The following is a 19,677-nucleotide window of genomic DNA, read 5'->3' on the forward strand; positions in this document are numbered from 1 at the left end:
AAATTTTTTTACACACATACCTACGTAGGTTACAGCCATATGTGCTTTGAAGGTCATAAATTTTCTAATGTGAATGCCTCTGGGGAAGGCAAGGGAACGGGGTTAGGAATGAAGAGAAAAATCAGGTATAGTAAGAATGCAGAAGCCAATGCTGAGAATCAATGTTCTGAACTGCATAGTAGTATAGTTAACATGGTACTAGGTAGGACTCCTACAGAAACACAAAGAAAAAGGCCCTGAGAAATCAAAATCCTCAGTAATGTTTTATTCTCTTCACTTTTAGTCCGTTTATGGATCAGGTGCCTAAAGGATGTCTGTGCCTTTTTCTGGCAACTTCACCCCAAGCCAACGTTCAGTAGAATGGTGGCACTGCTCCCTCTGCTGGTCTCTACTTTTGAACGTCCTTATGATGAGTGCCCGCCCACTTAGTGTAACTGACTAAGTTGCTAGCTGTCCTCCAGTCCTACCCATCCTTTTCTTCCCAAACATCCCCCTTCTCTCTCGGTTCAGCTGGGCACATCACCAGAGGTTTAACTGGCCAACTTTCCTGTCAGCTAGGCATGACCAGTGACTGAGTTTAGCCCATGGGGTGTGAGGAGAATACAGTGCCATCAGCTGAGTCACATCCTTAGAAGAGGGCCTCTTGTTCTTCGCTGCCTCTGCCCCGTCCCTCGGGCTGTGACAGGACCGTGGTGCTGGTGACCTGACTTCCACCTTGAGCACGAGGACAACACTTGAGGGAACGGGTCACCACATTCACCCTGAAAAGGGCCATGGAAACACTTCAGGCCTCGTGGCCGCACAGTCACTCACCTCTACCACTGCAGCATGAAAGCACCTGCAGTGTGCATGCAGATGGGCCTGACCATGTTGTGAGAAGCTTTTAGGTGTGGCACCGAAATTTGAACTTCATATAATTTTCACATGCCACAAAATGTTAATCTTTTGATTTTTTAAAAATAAAACTACTTAAAGTGTAAAAACCATTCTTGATTTCCAGGCTGTACTGTAAGAGACAGCAGGCCGAATGTGGCCTGTGAACTGCATTTTGCTGACTCCTGCTTTAGGAGATGGAAGAGTAAAGGTAAGGGGAAGCTTTTATCTGGATATCATCACAGAATAGGGCTGGCCCACCTCCCTGGACCACCTGTTAGTGGACTTGCACATGAGACGTCTATCATCTGTCTTGGCTTAGCCACTTTATTTGGCAGCCAACCCAACACTGACACAGAATTAGCCAACAAAAAAATGAACACTCATTTCTTCTAAAGTGCAACATAAACATTCCTCCAAAATCTAGTGTAAAAATGACTAATAAAAGAGTAAGTCCTGGTAAAAAAAAAGTAGAGGTAAGGTAGCCTACTCAGAAGCTTTGTAATATCATGGCAAGAGTATTAGCAGAATAGCAATCCTAATAAAACTATGAGCACAGCTTTTAAATTCCCAATAAAATTTGCAGTATTTGTATCCTGAGGACAATGTGTGTCCCAATCTTGGGTTCTAAGTGTTAACTCCCCACTAATAGAACCAGAGCTCTTTAGAGTAACAGCTTGTCCCCAGGCTGATTAAGAGAAATAAGAGCACGGAACATCTGTTTGTCCCAGGAAACAGGGAAGTGCTCAAAAATTGATGGGAAGTGACTACACCAAAAACTGGAGAGGAGGGAAACCTAGGGCTTTGTCCCCTGAACATGAACAAATAATGAACCGGCAAAAACTGACTATCTAGTCCAAAACTTTCACCCCCCAGGGGGAGGCCCGGTGAAGGCAGGCAGCAGCTTTGCAGGGAGAGAGAACTGTGACTTTTTAAACTGCCCACCTACCATCCCCTGCACTTCAGATCAGCAGCCAAATGGATGACAACCTGAGCTCCAGCTGAGGGTGCTGCGGTCAGGGGGAGAATTAGACATTCTCAGAATTGGGATTGTGGGTTTCACTTGCTGGGCAGCTGTTAAGAGTGTTTCCTCGACTCAGAGCAGTGACAGGCCGGAGGTGGCTTCCCAGATGGCTTGTGCCAAAAGCATTTAAAGGCACAGGTATTGGCTGCAGCAGCCTGGAGCAAGAAACGACAGTCATTTCTTGCCCCAAATGAGCAGCAGACAAACTGAGAAATCTGGAAAGGAAGAGGATGAGAAAGGAGATATGTGGAAAAAGGACTTTTAAAAGCTTCCACCTGTACCAGGAAATCGCGTGTGCCCAGGGTTGGACCCAGGCTCAGGAAAGCCCTGAGAAGCCACTCAGCCCTCCCCCTGGACTGGCCTGCGTGCTCCACGCAGGCTGGGAGTGAAGGCTAAGGCAGAATGTAAGCAGCCTGGCTAACTGTTAAAGGAGTGCCCCACACAGCCACTGTGCAAAGACGGGAGAGTAGTTTTTCCTCTTTTCCTCCCCCTGCCTTTTACTTTATTTTTTGGCTCCAAGTATTGAAGGAATCTGACAAAACACACCTGACCTCTGAGCTAATGGAACAAGGAATTCAGTGGCCACATATGACAAAGAATACAGACGCACAAAAACAGTTCAGAAAAGTCAACAAAGACGCAAACAAGAACCCAAAACAGAGAAGAACCCTGGGGCAGCAGGGAGAATCTGATTTTTAGAATTGCCACATTATAATATTTAAAACATCCGGTTTTCAGCAAAAAAAAAATTCAAAGCAGGGAAGTACAGCCCACTCACAGGAAAAAGAAATTCACAGAGGCCGTCTCCATGGGCCCAGCATCTGGTCACCAGGCACGGTGCCACCCAGCTGGATAAGGAGTGCACCGCTCTCAGTGGGCAGTTATTTTGAGACTAAATTAAAACACAAACTCAATCAGAATCCCACAGGCTTTCGGGCTGGCCGAGTGGCGTGATGGTTGAGAACTCGCTTGGGATGCCAGAGGGCCCCGGTTCGGATCCCACATGTGAGGGCCAGTGACGCTGCCCTCCACAGCTAAGATGCTGAACAACAGCTCAACCTGGAGCTGGGCTGCCATGAGTCGCCGGTGACGGCGTGGGCTGCAGCCTCTGTGGCAGTGGGTTGCCATGGGCTACCGTGTGTGGCCAGCAGCCAGCGTGAGCGGCCAGCAGCCGCAGTGAGCGGCCGTCCAGAGGCCGGCGACTGATCTGCCTCGCCAGAGAAGAGCGCAATGATGGTGCCAACTTGGGCCAGTGAAGCAACGTCCTCCACAACTAGATTGAAGAACAAAAGGACAGCAACTTGTCTGTTCCCCGTTCCCCAATTCCCCAGCACTGTTCCCATCCCCCAATTCCCCAATAAAAATCTTTAAAAAAAAAAAAAAAGAATCCCACAGGCTTTGGAGAGGAGCCTGGTAAGTCCATCCTAACGTTCACTGTCTCTAAGAACTAATGTGGGGAAAGCCAAGGAAGTTTGGAAAAACAGAATGAAGAGGGACTTGCTCTTCAGTAACACGGGAAGATGTTACAAAGCAAGATCTTCTTAGCACAATTATAAAATAGTTCAGTAAAACAAAGATGCCCAGAAAGAAACGGAGTACAAACTATGAGACTGCAAATAAGAGAAAACACAATATAACCAAGCTGCTGGCAACTCCAAGGTCAGAACAAAGCAACTGCTGGTCCATGATTATCTACTGTGCAACAAACCCTAGCGAGAACGCACCCGGATCCCTCTTAGATTAAGGGATCTCACTGATCCCTCTTAGATTAAGTGTCCATCCTAGGAACAACTAAACTGGGCCAAAAAGACAGCTGCTGTGACTGGCCACCAGGAATGTGCCAGCTCTGGGGTCTCAGCTTCTCTTTCTGGAAGAGACAGCTAAGAAGCTAAGAAGACAAAAGGCAAAGCTACTACATGCGATCATTAACCCATGATTAAGATAGTACTTCAAATCAGGGGTAAAAAAGATAATTAAAAGTGTAGAAGCATCTAGGAATTCATCAGGAAAATAAAAATTAGACCCTTCCATCTTGTCAAGGAAAACTAGGAAAAGACCAATGAATAATTCATTAAAATTTTAAAAGGTTGTTTCAAATCAAGAGAAGGAATACATAATACTTGTATGTAAATAGGTTCCAGAAGGACATTTACTGCACTCGATTTCTTTCAAACAAGAAATAACATCATACAGAAATTTACAGGGCAGAAAGCAGTCTCTGAACCATTTTCTCAACAAAAACAAAACAGAAGTCATTCTTGCCCCCAAATTCCTGTATCTAACACTTCTGAATTACAGAATTTTAAAAATCGCACACCTCTGCGTGGCAGGATACCGCAGAGCTCCAGCGTGAGGGACATTCCCGACCTCAGGCCTTCCTTCCTGTACAGCTTCAGAGCTGGCTAAGACCAGCCCTGACCCACACGGTGCGACCAGCGAGGTGTCCAGGTGGACAGTCCCATTCTGTTCATGAACCAGTAACAAGACCTTTCCCCCAAATCACCCAGAATGCTTCCCTACACATCCTATTGGCTAGTGCTTGGTCACGTGCCCAACCCAAACCATCCTGGTGAGGAGAGGAACATGGGCCACAACAAGTCTCTCCAACAACGAAGAAACAGAGCAGCTGCCAATCTGCAGCAAGGGGATCAGGCAGAGTATCTGCACCCAGTTTGCAGTGGTCCCTAGGTTCCCATCACTTGGGTTATACACACTGTACCTTTGCAGGCCCCTCTGCAACCTTTAGGAGTGGGAAAGAGAAGGGTATTTTCTATACACAGCGTTTCTTTTAGTGTAATGGGCACTACTGTCAGCAACTGTTTCTGAACCAAGCTGTGTCACCAGTGCTATGCCCTGCCTTTGCATACTGCGTGAGCACGTCCCCATTACACCAGCTAAACCCAAGACAGGCACTTCCTAAAAAGGCATTGTTTGGCTTCTTTATGGAGAGCAGATCAATAACAATGGGAGTAATTATTTATATGTGCCAAAAAACATTGAGAATGGATAAGTGATGTGGTACTTTCCCAAGACTTTTAATACAAACTTCAGCGCTCTATAAGAAACAGTGAACACCCACGTGCCTGCCCCCAAATTCAACTGCCCCCTAAGTTCAACACGTGCTAAAATTTGACTTTTTGCTCCATCTACTAAGGTATGCTTTATTCCCCTGAACCACTTCACAGTTGCAGACATCAGACAGTTCATCTCTGTATTCAGCACGCATGTCCTAGAAACAGGTACTGACACTCATAACCATAATATCATGCTTAAGAAAATGAACTTGAATTCCCTAATATGACCTAATACCCATTCCACATCCAAATCCCTCTCCCTGCCACCAACACATCTATGCAGATGCCTTTTTGGATCCAGTCATGCACTGCATCTCATTGTCTCATCACTCTCTGAATTGAAAACAGTCCCCCTGCCTTTTATTATAAATGACATTGCCTTTTTAAAGAGGCCAGCTGTCAATTGTCTTGTGCAATGCCCCACATTCCAGATTTGTCTGATTGTTTTCTCCACTGAGGCTGTTCCTCTATCACCTGTATTTTCTGTAAACTGAAACACTAAACATTTGATGAGATTCATAGTAAGTCTTCTGGCAAGAATACCACCCAGGAGAACAGTAAATCCATCACAGTGCATCTCATCAGCAGGCACATGATGGCCCTTTCTCAGTGAGGCTACCTTTATTGTCTGGTTAAAGTGGGGCACTCGAGCATCCTGTTATAAAGGCGTACCTTTTCCAGGTTCAATGAGTGAGATCCATGGGTGATACTCTGGCACTACCAAAATACTGTCTCTCTGCAGCTAATCATCTTAACATCCACTGATTAGCTTTGCAGAGATGCACTGGGGCTTGTGAATTCGTGAATTTTCAAATTCTCATTCCTTCTACATTTATTAGCTGACTTTTTCCAATAATGGACAGCCTTACCACAACTGAAGATGGACTGCTACTACTAAAAGGAGAGTGAAACCTAATTCTTTCCCTCTTATTAGAGAAAGGAATTTTTGTAACATTCTCCAATGCTGAAAATGAACTTAGCACCTTTATCCTTTTTTGTGTATTGTTGTGGACTCAGATTTTTAAAATTCAAGTGTTTTATAGTCAACTACAGTCATTCTGTTTGACCACTGCCCTTGCAGTGGACTGAGTTAGGAAATATATAAAATTTTAAAACATAGTGATAGTCTCAATTCATATTTATCATTATAGGGAGTTTTACATAAAGTCTTTGCTTTTATGATCACCTCTTAAGCTAGAAATTTTGATTCCTAATAATTTTAGCAATTTCTTTTTGCTTTATCCTACAATATACACAAAACAAACTCAAAATAACACCAATATTATTTATTTATTTATTTATTTATTTTTTATTTTTTTTAGCTGAGCCATCCTGCTACCTGTTGGCAGCTCAGCGGCTGCTCAGCTCGGGCTGGACTCGAACCGCTGTTGCTCAGAGCTCAGACTCTTGAGTGAGCTCTTAACCAACTGAGCCACTCGGCCAGCCCAACACCAATATTATTAACAAGACTATTAATGGGTGATGTTCATAATTTTTTGCAAGTTTTTTTGTCCTTCAACACATCCCATTAAGGATGTATAGTCATAATAATATGTTCAAAAGTTTCTTGAAAAAATTGTCTCTGTGTGGTTAAGTTACCCATTTGATATAAGTTGATTTGTTACTGTTTTCAATGTCAGAATCTACTTTTATTCTTGAATATGTGAATAACTTATATTTGTTCAAAAGTCAAAATTTATTAAAAAGTATAAGCAACGAAATTTTGCTTCCATCCCAGTCTCTGCCATGCTGTTCACTCCTGCCTCCATAGGTATTCTTTTTTTTTTTTTTAAAGATTTTATTGGGGAATTGGGGGGAGGGGAACAGCATTGGGAAATCGGTGAAAGGGAACAGACAGGTAGACAAAATTGCTGTTTTTGTTCTTCATTCTAGTGGAGGATGTCGCTTCACTGGCCCATGTTGGTATGATCATTGTGCTCTTCCTGGGTAAGGCAATCAATTGCTGGTCATTGGTCAGCCGCTCACAGCGGCTTCCAGCAGCTCACACCGGGCTGCCGGCCACTCATGCTGGCTGCCAGCCACTCACGTAGCTCACGGCAGCCCACTGTAGCCTACCCTGTCGTCAGTGACTCACAGCAGCCCAGCTCCAGGTTGAGCTGTTGTTCACCATCTTAGCTGTAGAGGGCAAGCGTCACTGGCTCTCAATGTGGGATCCAAACTGGAGCCCTGCTGCTCAGAGCTGGTGTCCCAAGCGAGCTCTTAACCAGCAGAGCCACTCAGCTGGCCCTAGGTATTCATTTTTATTAGCTTGTGGTTTTTCTGTCTAGTGTTTCTCTTTGTAAAAATAAGCAATAATGTGTGTGTGGGGGGGATGGGGGTGGAGGAGGTGATTGTGTGTTCTTATTTAATCTCCATTCTTACACAAATAGTAGCATGCTATATACAGTTTTCTGTAGTTTGCTTTCCTCAATAATATGTTGTGGTACAGCACTTCAAATTGCTCAGATATGTAACTTACAATGTATACTGTACTATCAAAGTACAAAGAAACACTGGTGGCATTTAGTGTGAAAAATCTATCATAATAATTATTAAACTGTTGGGAGATATTTCCTCTTGACAACTGTTTTGACATCCACTATGGAAAGCAACCACACACAATGTATGTACGTTGCATACTAACATACCTAGGCCTTGCTTACCTCAAGTATCCCTTAAGGGTCTAATGCTGTCACCTTGCTGCTGCAACTTGTGTTTTCCAAAGGCTTCATGTTCCAGCAATGAGTATCATTAGCATTAGATATATCTTATGTCGTGTTTTCAAAATTTGGTACCACATCACAATCACGACTTCTAGTATTACATTATTTCTACAGAAAAAAATGTATCCACAGTCCCTAAATTGGTAGATTTTCCTCAGTATTATATAATTCCTTTCTTAGAAAATTTGTGTTTTTTCCTTGAAAGCTCTCATGCATATAAAACATGCATATATTTTCACTCCAATATCGATTACCTAATGTTCAGTAAGTTGTGAGTTTGTAAATGCTTTATACTCTTATTGCATTTTTTTGTATTTTTCCCGTGATTTCTCTGAGGCATATTTTGATTCATAGGTAGATACTAATATACAGGATGTTCTCAGGGATCTCTTTCTTTAGAGCCCTCTGATATTTAGTAAGATATGAGGCATGTTTTCCAATATTCATTTTATTCATGGAGAGCCCTCCACCCTCTACCACGTGTGCTTTCTAGTGTCAACTAAAGACTGAATTTACACAGAAGGAAGTCTCCACATTACCATATTCATAAGGTTTCTCCCATGAGTTCTCTAAGGTGTGACACAATTTGAATTAACACAGAATTTTTCACATTTGTTACATTTTAGGGTATCACTCTTGTGTGAATTACCTGATGTTTAGTGAGAGTTGACTTCGTGCAGAAGGATTTCTCACATTCATAACATTAAGGGTTTCTCCCTGGTGTGAGTTCTCTGGTGATTAATGAGGTTTGACTTCACATAAAAAGTTTTCCCACATTCGTTACATTCAATGGGGGTTAGTCCCTGTGTGAGTTCTCTGATGTACAGTGAGGTGTGAGTTCATACGAAAGATTTCTCACAATTATTACATTTAGAGGGTTTCTCTTCTGTGTGAGTTCTCTAATGTATGGTTAAGGCAGACTTATAACAGGAAGATTTCCCACATTTATTACATTCATGGGGCTTCTTTGGTGTTTGATGTGACTTCTGGAAGAAGGTTTTTACTCATTCCTTACATTCATAAGATTTCTCCCTTTGTGTATTCTCTGGTGCTGAGGGCTGACTTCATATAGAACGATTTCCCACATTCACTACATTTATAGGGCTTCTCCCCTGTATGTATTCTCTGGTGTATAGTTAGAGTTGATTGATGGAGAAAGGTTTTCTGACATTACATTCATAAGGTTTCTCTTCCGAATGTGTCCTCTGATGATGAGTGAGGTATGACTTCATAAAAAGGCTTTCCCAAGCTTATTACACTCACGGGGTTTCTTTCCTGTGATTTCTCTGGTGAATATTAAGAAGTGACTTCACATAGAATGACTTTTCACATTCATTACATTTAAAGGGTTTCTCACCAGTGTGAGTTCTCTGTTGTATAATTAGGGTTGATTCCACATGCAAGGCTTTCCTACATTCATTACATTTGTGTGGTTTCTCCCGTGTGAGTTTTCTGGTTTAGTGAGGGCTGACTTTTTGTAGGAGGACTTCTCACATTCATTGCATCTGTATAGTTCCTCCCCTGTGTGAGTTCTTTGATATACAGTGAGGATCGAATTCAGAGGGGAGGATTTGCCACACTCACTACATTCATAGGGTTTCAAACCTGTGGAATTTTCTGATGTTCAGTGAGGTTTGAAGTCACGAAGAAAGTTTTCCCACATACATTAGTCATAGGGTTTCTTCCCTGTTTGAGATACATAATGTATAACGAGGGCTAACTTATAGCAGGACTTCCTACACTCAATACATTTATAGGGTTTCTCGTCTGTATGCTTACCATGAAGTACATGTAGGGCTGACTTATAGTAGGATTTTCCACGTTCATTACATTTGTAGGGTTCCTCCTGTGTGTGTGTTCTCTGATGGTCTGCAAATTGTGACTTCTGTAAAATAATTTTTCCCACATTCATTACATTTGAAAGGTTTCTCCCCTGTATTTGTTTTCTTTTTTTAAAAGATTTTATTGGGGAACTGGGGGAGGGGAACAGCGCTGGGGAATTGGGGGAAGGGAAACAGACAAGTTGCCATTGCTTTGTTCTTCAGTCTAGTTGTGGAGGATTGTATTTGTTTTCTGATGTTTAGTTAGGTTTGATTTCACACAGAAGGATTTCCCACAATCCTTACATTGATATGGTTTCTCCCCTGTGTGAGTTCTCTGGTGATGATTAATGTTTGATTTTTGCATTGAAGGCTTTCCCACACTCCTTACATTGATAGGGTTTCTCTCCTGTGTGAATTCTCTGATGGACTTTTAGTGCTGAGCTATGACAAAAAGATTTCTGACACTCATTGCACACAAAGCTTCTTTTCTGATTGCACTCTCTGATGAGCATTTAGGGCTGACTTCACAGGGGCTATATCACATTCACTGGGTTTCTCTCCAGGGGGAGTTCTCTTGGGGTCAGTGGATTGTGATTTCTGAAAGATTTTTCCACATTTATTACTTTCACATGATTTCTGTCTTGTGTGTGTCTTTTCATATTGAGTGAGGTGGGACTCCTGGTTAAAAGATTTCTTGCAATGACTACATTCAAAGAATTTTCTTTCCTGTGTGAGTTTTATGAGGTTGAACGAGATGTGACTTCTTGTTGAAATTATTCTTTCTCATTAGATTCATGGGTTTTCTGTTCCATGTTAACTTTCTGATGTTTAAAGAGGGCTGACTCTCACACTTTGGAGTGATTCTTCCTTGTGTGGGTTTCCTGATGGACTTCGAGGGTTGACTTGTCACTGATATTTTCCCCATGTTCCTTATTACAGGATTTCTCTTCAGTTTGAGGCCTCTTAGGTATAATGATGGCTGCCTTATTAAGGAAGGCTTCTCCACGCTATCTTCAAAAGGCGGTCCCAAAGTTTGAATTTTTTGTTGATCAATAAGGTCCTCATTTTGACTTTGGGATTGCCCATCTTTGTTATATTCATCAGATTTCTTTCCAATATGAGTGTTTTCTTGTTTATCATGAAGAAACAACTTCCCATATGTGTTAATTTCATCAGAGTTCTTATTTGATTTTTATTCCTAGTAATTAATTGTGAAACATTTTTCAAATTCATTCCACATGAGTCATATTGACAGGGTGTTGTTTTTGCAGAAACAAGGTTTATGTCCAAAGTAAATGTTTTTCTGAAAACGTTATCTCGTTTCTTAGTCAACGTATTTTTGTTGATGAGTGAAACTCGCCACAAATGTTTACCTTGGTTTTCCTGGTTTCTGTCTATTTGACCATCAAACTTACTGACCTCTAGAAATAAAAAAAAAATCAAGTGTACTTTTACAATGTTAACACATTTCCTATGCAAGTATAATTTATTACATAACTGATTCTCAATGTTCAGACGCAAGCTCCTAACAGGAAATCTCAAGCATATATTTCCCCTTGGATCAGGAAAAATAAAAATAGAAAACACCTGCTATGGTGGAAAAAGAAGAGTAAAACTAGCAATAAACATACATGTTTGCGATTTTTAAAATGTGACCTTCAGAACTAAAAATAGAAGGGGAAGCTAAACACAGGAAATGATAAACTGAGGGAAAAACATTATACAGAAAATCAGATAATGGAGTGAGCTCAACAAAAACCATGAACAGGAACAAGAATATTAGTATACATGAATGTTCAGGAGAAACACCACAGGAAGTCTTAGACGTGGGATAAAACAGATTATCTATGTCTATACAGATATAGCACACTATCTATATGCCAACAAACAAAATAAGATTTATATCAGTTGTTCATGATACCGTCACAAAAATACATAAATATTTTTAGAAGTATTTATTTCCAATCACAAGTTATAAGTCTGACACAGATTCTTATGCTCAGCCTGCCTGCTTTTCAGCTTTGGTTCCACTGAAAACCCAGATGTTGTCCAGGAAATCCATCTCTCCCTAGGCTCCCACCCTCTCTCTCACACACAAACACACTCATACTTTTTGAAATCATGACTTTTAAAGACCATTTTCTCAAACACTGAAAGCAGTCACTACCTATACTTCTCATTAACACACTATGAAAAGCATTGACTATATCCAAATAGCACTTGATAACTGTGAATTTCAAAATATACCATACAATTTTGTTTACCTCTACCAACTACAACCTATGCTCCTAGCAGGTTTTAATGTATCTCCAGTTGCCTTTAAATTCTTTTGAGTAGATATACTCGTATAGTTAGTGGACCTCAACAAACAGTATGCCATCAAATTACATGGAAATTTATTCAAAATTTAGGCTATAAACTGTCATGGTCCCATGAAAATCTATATATCCTATGAATAAGAATCTACAGGAATGTCACATAGGCCTATGTAATGCTTATTAGAAAATGCTTTCTGAATAAACATATCTAACAGCGTTAAGAGGTGAACATACCTACTATATATTACACATCACAGTAAGAAAGAGTGAAAAAGGAGACCCTCCAGATGGGGAAAAAAGCCTCAGGCAACAACCAGATGCTCTCTGGTGTCACAGTACTTGATCAAGTTGCTTGTGGCTTAGCGACTAAGTGAAATGAGAATTGTAGAAGGGAGGGATTAACTGGCTAGATTAATTATGAAGCACTTCAAACCACAGGTGAAAACTTTAGCTTAAACATAAATAAGTGTAAAAATAAGCCCAGTAAGCATGGACTTTAAGGAGACACAATCCCAAGCCCTTCTTTCAGGATTGGGATGGGCAAACGTCAAGAAGAGGTGCAGCTGTGCAGAAAGGTCTGAGTAATGCTTAGGAGACTGATCAAATGGAACTTATATGAGTTTTTGAGCAACATCACCGAGAACTCAAGTGGCTCATAGTAGGAATATCTACAGAATTAATAAATTCATTCATTAATGCCTAGGGTGGAAATTAAAAAAAAAAAAAGCCTATGAAAATAGAGGGAAAATTAACACTAGAGAAAGAGAAACCAAGAACAAAGGTTGATGAGGCAGGTGGGTTTCAATACTGGGTATGAGAATGGTCAACTTCACTAAAAGTCAGGCAGAAAAGGAAAGCATTTGTATCTAAGAGTGATGAACAGAATGTGATGCAGCTTATTTGAGGCATGCTGGCTTGCTGTTCAGTTACTTCCAAAGCTCTGAGAGCCCTTCACAGAATCACTGAGGAACAGACCAAAGGTCCCAACCTCTGAACCAACCTGGGCCCTGATTACCACTGGCTTCTTTTTTTCGCCTGGCGATGACTCGCTCACCTGGATCACTCCAGCCTTGGAATTCTCCTGCTAATGGCCACGGCTCTTCTCCTTGCATCAGCCTGAAGATCACCTCTGGCTGGGTGATGCAACACCCTGTGAGTGAGATTCAGGGTGAGACTTCTGAGAAGCTGCTTGAACACTGGGGCCCCTGAAGGACAAGGAAGGTGCAGTTTCAGGAGTCACATGATAAAGGTGCCCACCTATTTGAACCTTTCATTAGGGAGGTGAGAACACAAACATTCTTTCTGTGCCCCATGGGAACAATCACCTCTGACCCATGAGAAGTACACATAAATACCATTAAACTCCACCAAGGGCCCATACATTTTGGCAGGTAAGAACATGAAAATAAACACATGCTTTTATTTATTCCCTGTGTGGCATGACACAGGGAAACCAACTCACCCACTGAGACCAGGTGCCTGTAGTTCTCCAGCATCACATCCTGGTACAGGGCCCTCTGCACACCGGTCAGTTGTAGCCACTCATCCCGGGTGAAGTCCACAATCACATTCTCGAATGACACAGATCCCTGACCAGCACATTTCTGTTCAAGCCAAAGAGATCAATATTGGGTGGCATGAAATAGATATCTGGGAAGTAATTCTTAACATGTTTACTTGGAGATTTTACCATAAATATTACATAGGTTGCCTATTCTACACCTTGTTTTGTTTTACTTTGTGGGATGAAATGGTATAATGACAGGAAAACCCAGATAGTGTATTAACTTATTAATTCAAACAAAAAAAATTTAAAGTTCCTACTATGTATCTGAAACTGTCCTAGCTTGCCAGGAATATTAAGCTAAATCAATCCTTTTTTGCTGCCCCAAGAAGCTTAAATCATAGTAAGGAAACAAATCATATTTATGAACATTTATCCTATAATAAGGTATTATGAGAGATGTGCTAGAATCATTATAATCAGTATTAAATAATGGTAGAAACCATGGTTCTATTTTGAATTGTCAGGCTAGGCTTCTCTTAACAGATCTTCACTAATGTGGCACCAGCGCATAAGCAAATTCAAAGAGGCATGAAAACCAGAGCAATATAATCAGAGAATGGGGCTTAGGGCTGGGAGGAGACAAAGGGCTGCAAAGGAATTCAGGACTGCATTACAGAGTAATTCGGGACTCACTCCTGTAGGTTAGTGATCTTAGTTCATCAAAATACTTCATCACCACCCCAGCAATAAAGTTTTGAGTACCCCTAATTTATTTATTTTTAAATAAATAATATATACATCTGGCCAATTTACACAATAAGGATAAGCTTCATTTATCTCTTTGTGTCCTCATTAAAAACAACCTATTGTTTTCTTCCCACCAGAGAAAAAAACACTGGAGTGTCGTCTGCCCTCCACAGGCGGTAGGTGTTACTGCAGAGGTTAACAAGGAGCCAATGAAGACATGCAGGCTATCACGTTATAGCTTCAACGTTTACATTAAAGAACAAAGATCTCAGATCAACAACCTAGCTTTACAGCTTAAGGAACTATAAAAAGAATTAAACCAAACCTAGCAGAAGGAATGAAATAATAAAGATTAGAGCAGAAATAAACAAAATAGAAAATAGAAAAATAGATAAATTGAAACCAAAAACTGTTTTTTTAAAAAGATGAACAAAATTGACAAATCTCTACCTAGGTGAATTAAGAAAAAAGAAAAAAGAGTGAATTACTAAAATCAGAAATGAAAACAAGGACATTACTACTGATTCTGTTAAGGATTATAAGAGAGTATTATGAACAACTGTATGCCAACAAATTGGATAACAAAGATGAAATGGACAAATTTCTGGAAACACAAAACCTACCAAGACTAAATCATGAAGAAAATAGACAATCTGAATAACTGGTAAGGAGACTGGATCGATAATGAAAAATATCCTTACAAATAAAAGTCCTGGACCTGATGACTTCACTGGTTCATTCTACCAAACATTTAAAGAAGAGCTAATACCAATCCTTCTCAAACTTCTCCAAAATAGTGAAGAAGCAAACACTTCCTTACTCATTCTATGAAGCCAGCATTACTCCAATACCCAAACCAGAAGAAGATGTTGCAAGAAAACTACAGATCAATATCCCTTATGAACAATGATGCAAAAACCCTCAACAAAATACTAGCAAACCAAATTTAGCAGCATATAAAAAGGATTATACACTATGACCAAGTGGTATTCCTGGAATGTGAGGACAGCTGAAAATACGAAAATACAAAAATCAATAACACATCACACATTAACAGAATGCTGAAAAAAAAATATCATCTCAATTGATGCAGAAAAAGCATGTGACAAAATTCAAAACCCATTCATGATAAAAACTCTTAACAAAGTTGGACTCTTAACACAATAAAAGCCCTATATGAAAAACCCACAGCTAACATTATACTTGAAGGTGAAAGACTGAAAGCTTTTCCTCTAAGATCAGAACAAGGCAGGATGCCTGCTTTCATCTTTTCTACTCAATACAGTATTCAAAGTTCTAACTAGAGCAATTATGCAAGAAAAAGAAGTTAAAGATTTTCAAAAATTGTATCTATTCACAAATGATGTGATCTTACATGTAGAAAACCCTCAAAAGTCCGTACACACACCCCCAAAACACTGTGAGTGCTAATAAATAAAATTTAAGAATTCAATAAAGTAGCAGGATAGAAAGTCAACATAAAAACAGCTGCATTTGTCTACACTAACGACAATTTGAAAAGGAAATTACAAAATCAATTCATTTACAATAGCATCAAAAAGAATAAAATACTTAGGAATTAACAAAAAAGGTGAAAGACTTGTATTGGGTTGTTGGAAAAGTCATGACGTATTTTGTCTGTTTTTCAAAGGTCATTTATTTATATAAAGAACAAAGATCAATCAATGATATATTGCCCGTTTTGTTCAATATCCTTTTGCCATCTTTCAGTGAGCTTCATAATTCCTCGTACATAGAAGGACTTGTCTTTATTTGTGAAAAACTGAACAACGTGCTGATTTACAGCCTCATCTGAATTGAACATTATACCACACAAGGAGTTTTGAAGAGAGCAAAACAAGTGGAAGTCTGATGGTGCAAGTTCAGGCGAGTATGGTGGGTGTGGCAACACATCCCATCCAAGTTCCAATCATTTTTGACGGGTGATCAAACTTGTGTGTGGACTTGCGTTGTCACGATGGAACACAACTCCTTTACAGTTAACAAGCTCTGGACATTTCTGGATGATGGATTCATTCAAACTGTCGAATTGATTGTTTGGTTCCTTGGTAGGAGCTCGAAAAACAAGACACCTTTAAAATCCCACCACACTGAGAGCATAACCTTCCTCTGATGAATGTCTGCTTTCGATGTTGTTTGAGGCAAATCATCACGTCAGGACCAAGACTGTTTGCGCACCACATTGTTGTAAACAATCCACTTCTCATCACCAGTTATCAGTCGCTTCAAAAAAGGATCGTTTTCCTCAAGTTTAATGAGCATACTGCAGATGTTTATATATGCTATCAAATGAACTTCTTTGAGTTCATGCAGAACCCAAATAATCGAGCTTGCTTACGTATCCCAGCTTCTTCAGATGGTTGTGAACACTTGAATGATGGATGTTCAATGTTCCTGCAATCTCTCGTGTCGTGTAACGTGGGTTTGACTTGATCAATGCCTTTATTTTGTTGTCATCAGCCTCGGTGGGCCTCCCTGACCGAGGAGCGTCGTTGAGATCAAAATCACTAGCATGGAATTTTGTGAACCATCGTTGGCACTGATGTTCTTGTAGAGCATTGTCACTGTAAACTTTATGCAACTCTTCACAAGCTTGACGCGCGTTATTCTCTTTATGGAAGACAGTGAAATATGGCAAAAATGCACAGTTTGGTCTTCTATCTTCAACTTGTTGTAAAATCTCCAAAGCTCAACCAAATCGCTCAATTTTTTTTTTTAGAATGAAGCTAGAACTGTCAGCTGTCAAATGACATAGCAATAACATAGATGCAAATGACTCTAGTACTTCCAAAAATGAACTAGTGCCATCTGTTTCAAACATGCATCATAACTTTTCCGACAACCCAATACAATGAAAACTACAAAAGAGGGCCGGCCGAGTGGCGCGATGGTTAAGAACTCGCTTGGGATGCCAGAGGGCCCCGGTTTGGATCCCACATATGAGGGCCAGTGACACTGCCCTCCACAGCTAAGATGCTGAACAACAGCTCAACCTGGAGCTGGGCTGCCATGAGTCGCCGGCGACGGCGTGGGCTGCAGTCCCTGTGGCAGTGGATTGCCATGGGCTATCGTGTGTGGCCAGCAGCCAGCGTGAGCGGCCAGCAGCCGCAGTGAGCGGCCGTCCAGAAGCCGGCGACTGATCTGCCTCGCCCGGGAAGAGCGCAATGATGGTGCCAACTTGGGCAGGTGAAGCAACATCCTCCACAACTAGATTGAAGAACAAAACGACAGCAACTTGTCTGTTCCCCTTTCCCCAATTCCCCAGCACTGTTCCCATCCCCCCAATTCCCCAATAAAAATCTTTAAAAAAAAAAAAAACTACAAAAGAGTGCTGAAAGAAAGACCTAACTAACTGGGAATGCACTCATGTTTACAGATTGGAAGACTTAAACTGCACAAAGGACTTGAATAGCCATTTCTCCAAAGAAAATACAATAACGGCCAATAAGCACATGAAAAGATGCTCAACATCACTGATCATTAGGGAAATGCAAATTAAAACTGCACATTCATTAGGATGGCTACTATAAAAAAACAACACTATAACACAAAGTAACAAGTGTTGGAAAAGATGTGGAGAAATTGGAAATCTTGGGCACTGTTGGTGGGGATAGTACAGCAGTTCCTCAAAAAATTAAAAAGAGAATGACCACATGACCCAGCAATTCTACTTCTGGGTATATACCTAAAAGAACTGAAAGCACTATCTTGCAGAAATATTTGTACATCCATGTTTACAGCAGCATTATTCACAATAGCTAAAATGTGGAAGCAGCCTAACTGTCCATCTACAGATGAATGGATAAGCAAAATGTGATATACATACACAATGGAATATTATTCAGCCATAAAAAGTAAAGAAATTTTCACACACACTACAATAAGGATGAACCTAGGAACATTATGCTGAGTGAAATAAGCCAGTCACAAAAGGACAGATACTGAAGGATACAACATATAGAGATAGAGTGATCAGAATCATAGAGACAGAGAATAGAATGGTGGTTGTCAGGGACTCCGGGGAGGGAGGAATGAGTAGAGTTTCAGTTTTGGAAAATAAAAGAGCTATGGAGATGGATGGTGATGGTGGTTGTACAACATTATGAATGTATTTATTTACCACCACTGAACTGTACACTTAAAATGGTAAAAAATGTCAAATTGTTTTCTATACGTATATTCCCATAATTTAAAAAAAATATGAGCAGGTAGTGCATAAACATTTGCCAAAGCCTATGAGTTTGAACTATCTGCTGTCCAACCTGTACAGTTTAAGGAATTATTTTAAGGACACGCAGTCTATTCCTTTTATTCCTCTAGACAGTCTTAGGTTTTGTCCTTAGATCAAAGCATACATTCAAAAAGCTCAAAGGTGGGCCGGCTGAGTGGCTCAGTTGGTTAAGAGCTCGCTCAAGAGTTTGAGCTCTGAGCAACAGCGGTTCAATGCCAGCCCGAGCTGAGCAGCCGCTGAGCTGCCAATAGGTAGCAGGATGGCTCAGCTAAAAAAAAAGCTCAAAGGAGTCCACAGTGCTATGGTCCCTATAAAACCTCTGAGCTCTGCCCTCTACTTCCAGTGAAAAACAATTACTGGCAACAGATGGGTTACTACTAGGCTCTTCACTACTGAAGACCTTCAAAGACATGTTTTCCAAACCCCAATGCCAGGAATTCTTTCTGTCCCAGGGATAACTGGCTGCTTTCTCTTTATGGTCAGTAAAAATCCTGTGTAAATCAGAAAGATTAAAGATAAATGTGCTGTTCACTTTTGATGACTGTGGGATCACATGACCTACACAGATGACAGCCATCTCTTCCTGCTAGTCAGCTGTTCCTCACTCACTCTTTTTTTTTTTTTTTTTTTTTTTTTTTTTAGCTGAGCCATCCTGCTACCTGTTGGCAGCTCAGCGGCTGCTCAGCTCGGGCTGGACTCGAACCGCTGTTGTTCAGAGCTCAAACTCTTGAGCAAGCTCTTAACCAACTGAGCCACTCGGCCGGCCCCTCACTCACTCTTTATTTACTTGGAAGTAACTTTTTTTAAAAAAAAAAATCTATTTCCACGTTTCCATCTCAATATATGGACACACTTACAAAAGCCATGAAATCCACTGAAAAATAAAATAGGGACTAAAGAAACAACTCACCTGAGATGTTCATTTTCTGTTGTTCTAGGAAGAGCGCTGCAACCTGGGAAGGCATACCTGAGAGAGGAGGGGAGAGGAACACAATAATGAGAACTGGCTGGCCCTGCAGCTCCTTGATTCTCCTCTGAAAAACTTCTACCTTTGATCCTGGAGGAGGAGAAAAAGGTAACATCCATCCATTTTTGAATCTTTAAACCTGCGGTGTTCCCTACTGCTTTATTCATGTCCCTCTATCACTGACTCTGGCAACATTTAAAACCGAATTCTCAAGCAAATAATAGAATCTCAAAAGATGACACAGGATGCCTTCATTAAAGCTGACACTGCAGGGGGGGGAAAAGCCAAAAGGCAATTTTGTATGTGTTTCACTACCAATAATGTTAACCCCTTGAGTTCAAGAAGCCTCATCAAGCTTTGGAAAAAGGG

The 19,677-nt window shown here is 40.7% G+C and overlaps 1 long non-coding RNA gene across 4 annotated transcripts in view; it reads right to left on the minus strand.

The window, feature by feature from the left end:
- LOC109380202 (uncharacterized) overlaps window positions 1-19,677 on the minus strand; it is a 35,903-nt gene that overhangs the window by 14,697 nt on the left and 1,529 nt on the right. For 2 of the 4 annotated variants that reach the window (XR_002123400.1, XR_002123399.1), the window contains exons 3-5: window positions 19,252-19,308; window positions 13,298-13,439; window positions 12,890-13,040 (exon numbers count right to left, since the gene is read on the minus strand). This is a non-coding gene — a long non-coding RNA (uncharacterized LOC109380202). Of the gene's footprint in view, window positions 1-9,722; window positions 10,939-10,976; window positions 13,041-13,297; window positions 13,440-19,251; window positions 19,309-19,677 lie in introns of those variants that run through there. The other 2 variants (XR_002123397.1, XR_002123398.1) reach the window with 2 other exon arrangements.

Source organism: Hipposideros armiger, unplaced genomic scaffold (genome assembly GCF_001890085.2).
Source record: "Hipposideros armiger isolate ML-2016 unplaced genomic scaffold, ASM189008v1 scaffold_33, whole genome shotgun sequence".
NCBI classification, from domain to species: Eukaryota; Metazoa; Chordata; class Mammalia; order Chiroptera; family Hipposideridae; genus Hipposideros; species Hipposideros armiger.